Here is a 13575-nt window from a genome sequence, read left to right on the forward strand (position 1 = left end):
ACCAGCCGAGTTACCGTGTTTTCATCTCGCTTGTTTTCTTTATGTGTTGTTGCTGTTATTGTTGTTGAGGCAGGCTTCACCAAGTACCTCTGGCTGGTCTAGAACTCACTATATAGATCAGGCTGGCTTCGCTTCGACCTCCCAAGTGCTGGGAATAAAGGCATGCCCCACCCAGTCATTGTGTTTTTAAAAATGCTTTATCGGAGATACTCTTGAACTTCCAGAAGAGTTTTGAAGATAGTATGGAGAATTTCCACACATCCTTTATCTACCGTGTGTTAGAACCTCACATAAATCCACTCTAAACTCCCGTTAACAGTATCACATCAAGGTTAATTAAGTGTTCTGTGGTTATGTAAGGTCCCTTATTAAATTTTAATTGACTTATTTTTATAGTTAAATTTGTTTAAAGGAAAGATGTATGTTACTTTGGTCCTGGGAAATGTGTGTCACCGCAAAGAGAGGCCGAACACAAAACAAACACTGGAAATGAAACAGTGATTGCTCAACGCTCATGAATTCCAATACTGCCTTTGCTGGAGAGCTGGCATCCATTTGATGAGGGAACCTTATAAAAAGCAGTGGTAATTTAGTTAATACAAAGATTCTTCAAACAGGAACTTTCTACATGAGCGGCTGAGGAGCGGAGAATGGACTGACATGGAGGCAGCCGCGCCCGCCTCAAGTGTCACACTCAGGTTCAACGGTTTTCTGTGGGTATGGAATTTCCCAGCTAGGTGTGGCGGCACAAACATGTAATTCCCACACTTGGGGTACTAACGCAGGAAGATTGTGGGTTCTGGGCCAGTGTGAGCTACGGAGCATGGCACTGTCTCAGAAAGCTACACTCACTAAAGGCCATGGACACTATCTAGTATTAGTGGAACCTGGTTGAATGCTGTTGGCTATCCCATAGAACACATGGCTCAGGGCTCACCTGGGGTTTGCAACATTGGGCTTCAGGAGGGAGAAAAAAAAGATGAAATTGAGCTGAGAGGAGGGAAAATGGAAAAACAAAGGGAAGGAGACATCCACTGAGCTGGCCACGAGAAACCCAGCCATTCGTTTGGTCATGTGGGCTATCTCCAGGGATCTAGAGAACTCCGTGTGAAGAAGGAAAGATGGGGCACTTACAGTGTTTTCCTGTCTCTTCTCAGCCAGTGGAGTTTGGATTTATTGCTCCACACTTCTGGTTTGTGCTATCCACAGATCCAGTTTGGTTAGGGATGGAGATGGGATCAAGGCAATGGAACTCAGGCTGAAATGGCTTTTCCTGGTCAAGAGAGCTGAAGGGTGTCCTAGTTAGGAGATGTGGTGATGGAGGTGGTGTGGTGATGGTGACTGTGGGGGGGGGCTGTGATGGTGGTGGTGTGGTGTGGTGGTTTGGTGGTGGTACCTCTACTTCCTTCTCTGCTGAGTGGCAGGCTGAAATTACCAATGCGGCAGAGCCTGTGGCATGCTGCAGCTCTGTGGGCTCAGCTGCTCTCTGTGTGAGACTAGGGCAGCTCATGCTGGAGGAATGCGGTTCCCTTATGTAGACAGGATCCAACAAACCCAACAGGATGAATGAGGCTGTGCCCGTGGTGGTGTCAATGGAGGTTTAGAGCATGGAAAATTGATATGGCAATCAGGAGCCACAAGAAATGAGGGGCCAGAGAATAAGGTTTATGTATGTGGCAGATTGAAACTCAAATCAGAAGGGAAATACACTCACCCTTCCAGTTTACTGTAGGCTCAGAATCAAAGAGAATTTCAAAGCTGGAAGGAGCTGTCAACATCATCTCCTCTAGCCTCTTCGTTTTTATAGTAGGGAAATTGAGTCCTGGAAAAGCAAACACCTGTGCTTGCAACGGAGGCAAAGCTAAGACTAGAACCCAGCTCTACCCAGAGTCAGGTGTACTGGCTATTCCGTTTCTAGCAGCCCCAGGCTCACAGGCCTCGTTCACCCCTCGCTGAAATGATGGGGCAGCCATCAGAATTATAGCTCAAGCTTATTGGTTTGTGTTAATGTGCTCAATGTGGATGAAACACTGACGATTCACAGCACTGAAGCAAGGAACGGAAGCAACAAACTTGTGTTTGCTCCGTTTCTAGCATTCCATCTTGACAAAAATATCCCCCAACACTATGCATTGGTTCAAATGATACCTTTTAAATATTATACATATGTTATATAACATGCTTTAGATGTTATATATTCTACATATCCCTGTGTTAGAACATACACATACACACACACACACACACACACCATCCAGCTTTTAAAATGTCATAATGTTCTTGGTCAGAGGCCATTGTATTTCACTTACCTTGATGGCATTGGAAAAAAATCACTCTTTAGGCAACTTGGCATTACCCTGGCAGGTTCAGGATGCTTTTATTGTTTTGTTTTGTTTCCCATTTCTTAAATGACATTTTGAAATATGCATTTATGTTTCTTTTGTGAAATGCTCTTTTGTGAAAATGAAACTATGTTTGCATAACAACTAAAATCTTTGCTTTAAAATGCTTGGGGTGTTGCTGGGAACTTTCATCTCTGAGGGTGGGGAATGAACTTGTTAGGTAAGTCTGAGCTGAACTGGGGAGCTGACTCAAGGGGGGGGCTCATAGAGATGGGGTAAGAGAAGGTTTAAAGTGCTTCAAATGCAAGCAGGCTTAACAACAGAGTGGAGATCTGCTTGGGTACCACTGCCGGTGTGGAACTTCTTATTTTGATGTGTCATGTAAAGTGCATTTTCTTAGACACTAGGATAGCTAAACACCAGCTGATGTCCTCTCTAACCTACAAATTTTCCAGGTGGAAATTTGGGCCAGTCATGATTTTCCAGCCTTGACAATAACTTTGGGTCAGAAATGAATTATTGAGGAGTCATCCACTAGGAAATTTTTCCGCTGGAAACATCTGTAGTCAAATAGACCATTACATCACCTTACAAAGCCACAGCAGAGCTTTACCGGTGGGATCTGTCAATTGCCAGCTTTCTCTCCTTTGTAGTGAAGAGCTAGACTGATCTCCAAAGGTTCATGCTTCCTTCCATGGCTTGTAGTGTTAGTGAGAAACAATCGTCCTGTTGGAGGTTATAGTTCCCAGTCTCCTCGACAAGTCCCTGGGACTGAGTTCCAGCCAATGGAATGTGAGCAGAAATACATTCATCCATCTAAAAAGGCCAAGGGAAACATTACACACCTCCTAGGGATGTGAGACCCACAGAATGGGTATGGCAAGTTCTGTGTTAACACATAGAGCTTTAATGGAAAGAACTTGAATTCCAGAGTCCTTGAAAATGAACCTCTTAATTAGAGCCAACCAAAGTGGACTATTATGTAAGTGAGAAATAAATGTTCCCCATGTTAAGCCAATAAGGAGAACTGGGCAGATTATCTGTTACTACAGCTGACAGTCCCTTAATTAAGATCACTTTTGAACAGCTCAGTGACTTCCTTTTGGGAAATTACCTCTCCCATTATGTGTCATCTATGTTGGAGAGCAAATCATATGCTCTCTTCCCAACATGAGAAGCACAGACCCTGTTTCATTGGCCTCTTCCCCTCCTCCTCCCATCGCTCCCAGGGAGTAAGCACGTGATGTGGGCTGGAGCAAGCAGGCTGTCTGTCCTGGGGGAGAAAAACACAAGAAAAGGGATCAGAGGAATCAGAGGAAGGCGACAACAGCATTCTGCCCACTGCTCTGCTACAGGACACTTGCTAAATTCCTACATTCTAGCCCTCCACAGCCATCCTGGTTCCTGCCCATTTTAGCACAAATCCAAACACTCTTCAATTCTGCAAACTTCTGAGATCCTGCCGGTAAATTTCCCCTTCTTAAGTCGGTAGAGCTAGGCTTACTTGACTGTGACCAGAAAATCCTAATACTGGCGTCTTGAAGGAACAAACCGAAAATAAAATTGGCAACAGTCCGTGTTCCGATAGATACTGTAAAGACTGTGTTTGGTAAATAACACTGAAAGCAAATAGGCATCTCTTAAAATATAAATTCTCTGTACCTACATGTCTCCTTGAACTCTGCAGGGACGTGGGGGTGGGAGTGTGAAAGGATTAGCCATGGTTTTCTATAAGCTGCAATAAACATGAAGACACTGAAGTCAAGGCAGGGGAGTATGATTGATTTATTACATTATAGTTCATTAAAAGTGTTCCACTGCCTTTTTAAAAACCATCCAGTCATTAAAAAATCTTTGCGGACACAGTTTCCAACATCGTTATAAGGGATTCTTGACAGCTCTTCATTTTTAATGGCACCGTTATAAACAGGCTCCATAATGGCCCTGCCTGGTAGGAGGCTGGTTTAGAGGCCAATGACTGAAGTAGCCCAGGCTGCTGCTGTGGCCTGTGCAGAGACAACGGAGCCTGAAGTTAATTTGTGTGGAGTAATTGAAAACCCTGGATTTTGCAGTATGATGTTAAAGGTACTTTCCGGAAGGGTCTCAAATTCCAACACAGGGCTCTCAGATCTGTTTTCTCTTGTAAACCCAAAAGATGAGAACTAACTGAAGAGTCGCTGTCCTCAGCCATCTAAGGGAGGAAATGGTGCTAATGTGCAATTCAAATTGGTAAGACGGTGCCTCGGGCCAGCGGAAGGGAAATGCCAGCTTTCTCATTTGTAGCAAATGGATATGAGCTCTCAGCTGGTTTGGCTAGGGTCCCCAAGAGATCAGGCAGCAGGGGAAAAGATACAGGAGTGTGAGCGGGCTGCATTTGGAGCAGTGCTGCTGCTAACAGCCCCTCTGCTCGCCACAGGGAAAGTAGAGAAATGCAGCAGCAGTCTCAGTCATGGGAAATGCCAGCTGTACCCTTGAAATAAATGTTTAGTGTGACTGTTCACATCTAGTTCCACTCCACAAACATCTCCCTGGCGCTTACTAGGTTGACACCAGAAAGCTGGACTTTGCTGGATGTAGGGATGAATAAGACAGTAGGTGGACCACTGGAATCAGTGTGGCTGGTTGTGAGCACAGGGAGATGGGGACAAGTCTTGGAACAAAAGTGTGCAGGGGAATAGAAAGCACACTTAGCATTTTACCTGCCTAGCACCTCCCCTTTTGAGAAAAGAACTCTATTTCTCTCTAGACAAACTGCGTTTCGGTTCCAATTAGCGTCCCTCTTCTACCCCCACTTTGTGACTTGGCTCCATCGAGGCACACATGCAACCAGTCCTGAGGAGCTAGAGCATTCCACTTTCCCCCCCTGGTCCTTAACGGTGGACACTTCAGCCAAGACAGGACAATGAATGACAACTTTGAACTTCACTCAGAACTCCCGAGAAAATGATGCTGGGTTTCTCTGGGATTGCTCAGCCAATGGATGCGAACCTGGAACCAGCAGCCACAGCAGCAGCCCAATGCCTTTCCCTAAAAGGTGTCTCCTAGTGAGTAATGATGGGTGCAGGGGAGCAGGGGTGAGAGCTACCTGATAGCAGAGTCAACCCATCTCCATCTATCTCTCTGCAGCCTTTACCCTGGATATTTCAGAAAAGCGAGTCACTTGCCACCAGGGACATCAGGTACCTCTGGGAAAGTTCACATTTCCTCCCTGTGCTCTATTGTGAGCTAAGCCATCGAAGCAGTGCCGTGGTCATCCTGTGCTTCCCGTCTGCCGCCTGACTCCATACTGGCCACTTAGCCCTCTTGCTCTCAGATTCACCTCCTTCCCTTGCCCTGCTATCTGGGTCTCAAAGTACTGACCTCTCTGCAAGAGATGGTGCCCACACTCCATAGCAGCAGGCTCTGGAAAAGAGTCTTGGGATGGCCAGTGGGAGGCTGGGCAGTGAGAGAAAGGAGAAGCTAAGGCATTTGTGCATGTGCACGCTTCTCTCCCTTGGCTCCTACCTTCTACGGTAGCTGCCCTGCCTCCGGCTTCTGGCTCGCCACCATGGCTCCATACCCTGCCGGGTGGCCCTGGTTCTTGAACTTCTCTTTTTTTTTGTATTCTTGCTCTCTTTCTCTGTGTCAGTCTCCCTCTCCCCTACTATTTCTTTCTCTTCTCTCCTCCCTCTCCCTTCTTCCTCTTTTATCCCCCCAGTTGCTGGTTCAAGGCTGCATTGCCATGCTCTCTTCATCCTTAGCACTTTTCCAGCATTTTCCAAAGTGGATCTCTACATCAGTGTCCCTCTGTTGACTAGCTGGCATGGGTTCTCTTCCAATTACCCGCTACCATGAATCACATCACCAGGTGGCTTTAAACATTTTAATATCTTTCATGGGTTCTCTGGGTTAGAATGGCAAAGTCAGAGATCACTTACCATTAAGAAGTACCCTAAAATTAACTGCAAATTAGCATATTAAATTCTAGCCTGCTAATGTCAATTGCTAAGACCAAACTTCTAACCTCTCTGTGTTGAAAACGGAATTGCCAACTCTAAGGCACTAAACAAAGATAATCGGAAGCACAGAAAGGGAATTTCTCAGGGAGGAAAGCAAACGAGGCATTTTAAAAGGCTTTAGCTGTGTGCTATGGAACCCTATCACTCCTGCTGCCTAAATGGGCTGGTGAACCTCAGAGGTGCCTATTCCAGATGCGGAGGAGTACTTTGGATCAGGACAAGTTTACTTGCAGAGACCAAGAGACAAATTAAGCTAGCTGAAACTAAAGGGCTTCGTGTTGATAAGCATGGCCCGTGTGCGCACCCACCCACCATACCTTTTCTCCTGAAGAATCTCTCTGCCCTGCCTTGGTCTTGAACTCTTAATCCTCCCATCTAAATGACTGGCTGGGTCTAAGGATAGCTGCCACAGATGCAATGATTTAATCCTGAATGTGGGAAAATAAACTGCTTGGCCTGGCTTGGATGAAGCATTCAGGTCTGACTCAGGCAGCCACAACTGAGCAGGCGTACAAACACTGCAAGATAAGGGGGAGGAGCCTTGGGAAGAGTTCTGAGTGACCTGGGAGCCACAGTAAATCAGGAAACCAGCTCTATCCTGGCTTTGAAACCACTGACAAGACCATGAGTGATCAAGGCCCCAAGCAGCTGTGTGGGTTTCTGGAGCAGCTTTGGGGAAACTGCAGGTGTCTCCAGGCTAGCCGGACCTGGCCTCAGCTGCAGATGGAGTCGAGTTTTCGCAAACGGTTGCCCATTTCTCCATAAGTACCCTAATGTCAGTGCTCTCGTCTGCAACGGATTTGCACTCAGTCTTAGTGTGTGAGGGTTTTTTTATTTTTATTTTTGTTTGGTCCTTTTTCCCTGGACACCGGGTTGTTATTATTTTCTCAATTTCCTAAATTCCATGGAGCAAAAAGTATCAAAGACGCTGGGTCCTTCACTGGCTATTCAGGCTTTCTGTTTTAGCCTCACAGGCTGAGATGCCTGGGGAGAATTAATCAGGGTGATCTTCACTAACCCTTGTCTCTGCTTTTAATGACAGCAAAGACAGTAACAGCCCAGCCCAATGCCTTCTCCTGAGTCATAAGTTCTTGTTTTTGTCACACTATTTGTCCCTTCCATAGCAACATGCCATTACATCATCATCCTTCTCCTTGATTACATAGGACTTTGATCCCAATCCTGTGACCCAAACACAATCCATCCAGGAACCCAGATCAGGGGCTGACAACAGGTCTCAGCTTACCTGACAATGCTGATCTAAGCTCAAGAAGCATGGAGCCTTGTGTTAAATAAAATTCTAAGGTTGAGTCAGGAAGATGTCATCCAGACAAAGGCAGAATGTTCCAAAGAGGTGTTCCAAAGAGGTGCCCACATGTGCCACACCCTCTCTTCCAGTGGAATTACCTTGTGCTGATAAGAACCTTCTGTTGTTTTGAAGCATGAGGACAGAGCTGACCCAACAGGTATCCAAATCTGTGAAGTATGGCCTGCAGTCTCCTGTAGTGTTTCCCGGGATGTCGTGCTTACTTATGATTTTGTGTGGATGGTGACTTGAGTCTCTCCAGCTGAAGGGGGGGTTGTGGCACATGGAGGGGACATGACTGAACCTTCACACTATCCACCCGAGAGGGATGTGAGCACAAGTGTTGTCTTCCCTTCAAGAGGAGCTGGACAGTTCCCAGGAAAGGCTTCTCATTGGCCCATTGGGTTGAGGGCCTATCACTTACCCATAGTGACCAGGATGGAGAATGGTGCAAGAATCCAAACAGTCCCTCTTTGCTGGTTTCTGCCATCAAAAAGGACAGTGACCTCTATAGAAATTGTTATAAATCAGGATCCCATCCTCCAAATCTTCCACAGAAACATATTTACTCTCAAAAGGGAAGCAAATCACATCCACAGATAAATGCAGTTCTTCACATGAAGTCTGAGAGAACCACTAGATCTTGAGTTCTTTCCTGACCCCAAGAATTAGCCTCTCTACACAAATAGGAAATATTTATTTCCTATTTCAAACACGTCTGTGCATGACCTTAGTGTCTTGTGCCCAAGGGGTCAGAATAGGGGAATGGGAAACCCTGGAACGGGAGATTCAGAAGTTTATTAACTGCCATGTGGGGCCTGGGAATTGAACCCAGGTCCTCTACAAAATGCTTTCAGTCACTGAGCCATCTCTCCAGCCTAATACACAATTTGAATGTTAGTGGAATAATTTCTAGTGGCTGATCTTTGCAGAGACACAGAACATACTTGCAGCATCTCAAATCACATCTAGCTCCATTCTCCCCTAGTGTGGCCACTTGAGGCCCATCTCAAATGCTCATGCCATGTCCTCTCTTCTCTGCTCACCATACTCTCTGCTCCTATCCCTGTCAGGGAGATAGGAGACCATTTATATGCAGACAGAGCTGGGAGGTGGGAAACTATATGTTATCAACCAACTTTGAGCATCAAGAGAAAGGTAAAAACAATGGCACTGAATTGCAGATTGTCAAGCTGAAGATGCAGTTCTGTTCTGAAAAGGGGAGGAAATCTTTTCTTTAAAATCCATGTAGAGAAACATTTCAAATGGAATAAACATCTATTTGAAAGCTGCCCTAGAACAAATTGGAAGTCAGTACAATGTCCAGGCAATTCACTTGTTTAAGCCTGGGAGACTACACACATACATTCTCTCTCTCTCTCTCTCTCTCTCTCTCTCTCTCTCTCTCTCTCTCTCTCTCTCTCTCTCTCTCTCTCTCTCCATTCTTTATGCATACATATTTACACACAATATACATAAGGAATGACCTTCTTCTACTCCACCACTCTGCTGCCAGCAGTGGTAACATTTACTGGAGATTTTATTACAAAAGCCACAAAATGAAATTCTAATCAATAACAGTTTCCAGGATGGTGAGGGGAAAAATAGGGAATTGAATACATTCATAGGTAAAAGATGCTATTATCTCAGTTCAGTAACTATGAAAGAGAAATAGATGAAAAAATCCGGGTTTTATATTAAAACCCAGCACAGCTGTAGAGTTACATAATAAAGCATTGCCTGTATCCATGGAAATGAGAGTAATTGATGCACCACGAGTTATTTTTATAAACCCAAACAAAAAAATTCAATCAGAAATGTCTCTCCCCATTTTGGGGGCATTGTATATTTTGTATCTGTACATAATGCTCACATTTAGAGTCTGAATGCACTCTCTATTGATCAGCCTTGCTGAATAGGACGCGCTGCCTTCCCTGAATATTCAGGATTAGAATCATGCGGCCTAGTTCCCACCTCTTCTCGCCAGACTTCCTCTGAATACATTACACAGTGCTTTAAAATCCAGGCAGTGCTGACTCGAGGGGTGTGGGGAGGAGGGGGGTGCAGTAAAGGAGCCAGGTTCCTGGTTTCAGAGGTGTCAGAGGGGCCAAATTTGAAGATAGGAGCTCTTTGGAAGGCACGGCCTTGAATTCCACCACCACTCCCAATGCCATCAACCACATTTCCTCAGCTCAAACGGTATTTACTTAGTGCCTAGCACAGAGCTGAGCAAGCAGCAGGCCTTTCAAAAACAACCAGGGCACAAGGCACATGGATCACCCCAGTTTGCTTGGCAAAGAACGGCTGAAGACACCTATTACAGTCGCATTCCAGGGCCACATTCCAACCCTGTATTGGCTCTGCAGAGGACACCCATAGGAATCTGTACAATGAATGCATTTCTTCAAAAGAGGTCTTGCCAGTAAGATCTGGGGCAAAGGTATGTGATCTGGGCAGACAGACAGGGTTCTGGACTCGTGTCCCCTTCTCTTTGTTTGGTATCAGCACTCTCTCCTTTGAAATTCTTAATAATTTTTTAACAAAGGACCTTTTGTTTTCGTTTTTTGCACTGAGTACAAACTTTGTATTGATAGATGATCCTGCACTATGACAGTTAAAAGCATACAGTTAGCAAATAGACAGGTAAAAATTCCACCTTTGTGAATTAACTGGTTAGAAGATCTTAGCAAGTTAAAGCCCTCAGTCTCTGTGTACTCATCTATGAAAGGAAGATAATAGCAATATTGACACTGTGGGTTGCTATGAAAATTACATGGCAGAATATTTGTAATGTGCTCATGGTTTAAAGAAAAGCAAAGCCTTGCTCAGTGAATACCATTAACATTCAAGCTGAGCTGAGTAAAAGAGAGGTCTGAAGAGAAAAGGGGTCACACCCGAAAGCTGGAGACCACTAACTAGCTTCTTGCCATCCCAACCCTGAGTGAACCTGCAAATTGCTTTTAACCAAACAACCATATTGCAGATAGGTCTTGGAAGCCACTCCAACAAGCTCTTACCTCCAACATCGTAACAGCTTCATTCTATAAACTGCTCAGTGACAGGCTGTGCCGGGGGCAAGCTGCCAACATGAAGTTCCCAACACTGTTACTTCAGGATCCTCTGGCCACAACAAGGAATTGCGCTATGTTGGAGCAGGTGACATGACAGAGATTGGAGAGTCCCACGAGCAGCTTTCTATCTCATCCATACAGACACATATTGACATACATTCATCTCTCTTGATAGGTTACCTACAAAACGCATCATCAAATCATATAGTAATCCTGCTACTAACTTTTTGAATAACTGCTAAACTAATTTTTTGCTGCAGTTGTATATTTTACAAACCCACCTCCAGAAATCTGTTTTCTCTACACCCCTACTAATACTCTTTATTTTTGGACTTTTAGACATTGGCCGTTCTAATAGGCATGAAATGACACCTCACTGGGGTGCTGATTTCTGATTTTATAGTGACTAATGATCATTTTTCCAGGCACTTATTGAACATTTTTTATCTTTTGAAGGAAATATTTAGTCATCTCTGTCATTCATTTTTTAAAATTTTTTATACAATACAAATTGTTGAATAAATATTCTTTAACTACTGCATCAGCTTGTCACCCTCATCAAAAATTAATTGATCACAATGCATGAGAGTGGCTTAACTCCTAATTCCATCTCACATCTCCATGCGTGTCTTTTTATTTGTACCACAATGTCTGATTATTGTCACTTTGTAGTAAGTTTTGAAATGTGGAAACATGACTCTACAAACTTCTCTTTTCTCTGAATTTCTTTTACTATTTTAGGTTCTTTGGGTTTCCAAATAAACTTCAGGATCATCTTGTCAGTTTTCATGAAATGTAACCTCAATATTGATAAGATTTCATTGAGTCTCTAAACTGTCTGGTAACAATAAATAATCCATGAACACGGTATATATTTCTGTTGGTCCAGATGTTAATTTCTTTCAATAATGTTTGTAGTGTCTTTAGCACAATGATTGGGGCTTTATTCTTTAGTAGTTCATTACTTTGAATTATATTAATTTGAATTGGTTTTGTATTTCCATTTTCAGGTTCATTTGTTTTTATTATTTTCATGTGTGAGTGTGTGTGTGGTGGGGCGTGGGTATGTGCATGTGAGTGCAGTTGTCCACGGAGGCCAGAGGAGTTGCATCCCCTTGCAGTAGAAGTTAAAGCAGGATCAGCAGCCTGATGTGGACACTGGGGATGCAGCTGCCCCAGTCTTCTGGAGTACATGCTCTTATCTGCTGAGCCATCGCTCCAGCCCGTTTTCAAATCTTTAAATAAAAAAAAGCATTTTATGTGTGCATATGTGTGTTGTGTGTTGGAGGTGGTGCCCATGCCCTGAAAATCATATGCAAATTGGAGAACATCTTTATGGGGACGTTCTCTCCCTTCCAGGGATCAGACTCGGGTCCCCAGGTTTGCACTGCAAGGTCATTTGCTCTGGAAGCCATTTCATTCATTGGACCTGGTTTTTCAATCTTCATACCACAGCTTGTAAACTCCATAGTTATTTCTTCTAATAGCTTCTTTGTGACTCTTTAGAGGTTCTAAGTACAGGACAAATGTCACCTGTTATCAGATAGCTTTGCTCTTGTTTCTAGTACAGATGCCTTTATTGCTTTTTGTTTGGTTTTCTTTTATTTTCTTATTTTTTTTTGTCTGACTAGAATGAATACAATGTGTAATGAAAGTGAAAAAGCATCCTTATCTTGTACGAACAAGATTTTGGTAAAAAAAAAAACAAACAACATAATTTTATATCAAGTATTATACTAAATCTTTAGTAGATGCCCTTTTTATTTTAACTAAGTAAATTCCTATTTATTTTTGCATTGAGACTCAGCCAGATACCATACCTACATTCTCAGAGCTCTTTTCCCACCTGGGTGGTTTGTTACTGCAGAAGCGTGTGGTTATTTGACCCACATCTGCTACCCACTGAACATATACTCCATGATCACCAAGGATCTGTTTGTGACCATTTTATCCCCCATTCCTGGTACAGGGTCTAGGAAATGGAAGGAAGGAAGGAAGGAAGGAAGGAAGGAAGGAAGGAAGGAAGGAAGGAAGGAAGGCAGCCAAATTTTATGGAATTAAAATAGGAGGCTGTGAGGACTCTCAGTACTCCGTCCTTCTTGGTTTTAAACAATGGCTTTAAATAAAAATCTTCGCTATGCTCTGGAACAAAAGTCAATGGAAAGAGAAGCCCCCATTTTGGAGATGACTCTTGAGTGATGAGGACATTATAAGTCCTCCCCATTTCTCATCAAATCCACTTATTCCCGCTGTCATGTCTGACTCTCTGTCCACATCTTTCCTATCAGCATGTGCGATTTTCACTGGGCTCATGTCACACACATATTAGCCTTCTTTCCCCCTTCCTCTTTGAAGGAAAAAGCCATGCATGGTCTGTCTTGGTCCTCAGAAATTTGTCAAATGGAGAAAAGAGTGATGGCCACCACTGAGTAAGTAATTGAAGGACCTAATGAAAAGTAAAGTTTTTGTTTAGTGCATATTCATTGTGAAATGTTTGGGGTCTTTGTTGTTCTTTCAACACAAGAAACATTATTGCATTCTAATTCTTAGTAAACAAACAAATGTTTTAATGACATTATAGTCAAAATTCCTATCCCAGCACAGACACAGTAGATCTTGTAGTCCAGTCCATGTCCATACAGCCTCTTCGTCCAAAATCAGCATTGTCTTCACCCATGCTTATCCAAGCCATTTTCACCTGCCCAGAATGGCTATCTTTCTCCCTATATTTTCAAGGAGCAATTAACATCTTACTGAGTGCCTGAAGGCATTCTGTCACTACCGTTCCAGCCGGAGCCATGCTGAGCTTCTACCCAGGCCACTGATATAGCACTGACTCCAGCATGCCTGACAGCTGC

The 13575-nt window shown here is 43.8% G+C and overlaps 1 long non-coding RNA gene across 3 annotated transcripts in view; it reads right to left on the reverse strand.

The window, feature by feature from the left end:
- The window catches only part of LOC110342637, a 37910-nt gene extending 30172 nt beyond the window's left edge, over positions 1–7738 (reverse strand). The window contains exons 1-4 of one of the 3 annotated variants that reach the window (XR_005873066.1): positions 7587–7738; positions 2956–3615; positions 1715–1822; positions 1135–1286 (exon numbers count right to left, since the gene is read on the reverse strand). This is a non-coding gene — a long non-coding RNA (uncharacterized LOC110342637). Of the gene's footprint in view, positions 1–1134; positions 1287–1714; positions 1823–2955; positions 3616–5702; positions 5781–7586 lie in introns of those variants that run through there. The other 2 variants (XR_002384765.2, XR_005873067.1) reach the window with 2 other exon arrangements.
- Positions 7739–13575: the final 5837 nt, after the last annotated feature.

Source organism: Mesocricetus auratus, unplaced genomic scaffold, assembly GCF_017639785.1.
Source record: "Mesocricetus auratus isolate SY011 unplaced genomic scaffold, BCM_Maur_2.0 Super-Scaffold_100045, whole genome shotgun sequence".
Classification (NCBI taxonomy): domain Eukaryota; kingdom Metazoa; phylum Chordata; class Mammalia; order Rodentia; family Cricetidae; genus Mesocricetus; species Mesocricetus auratus.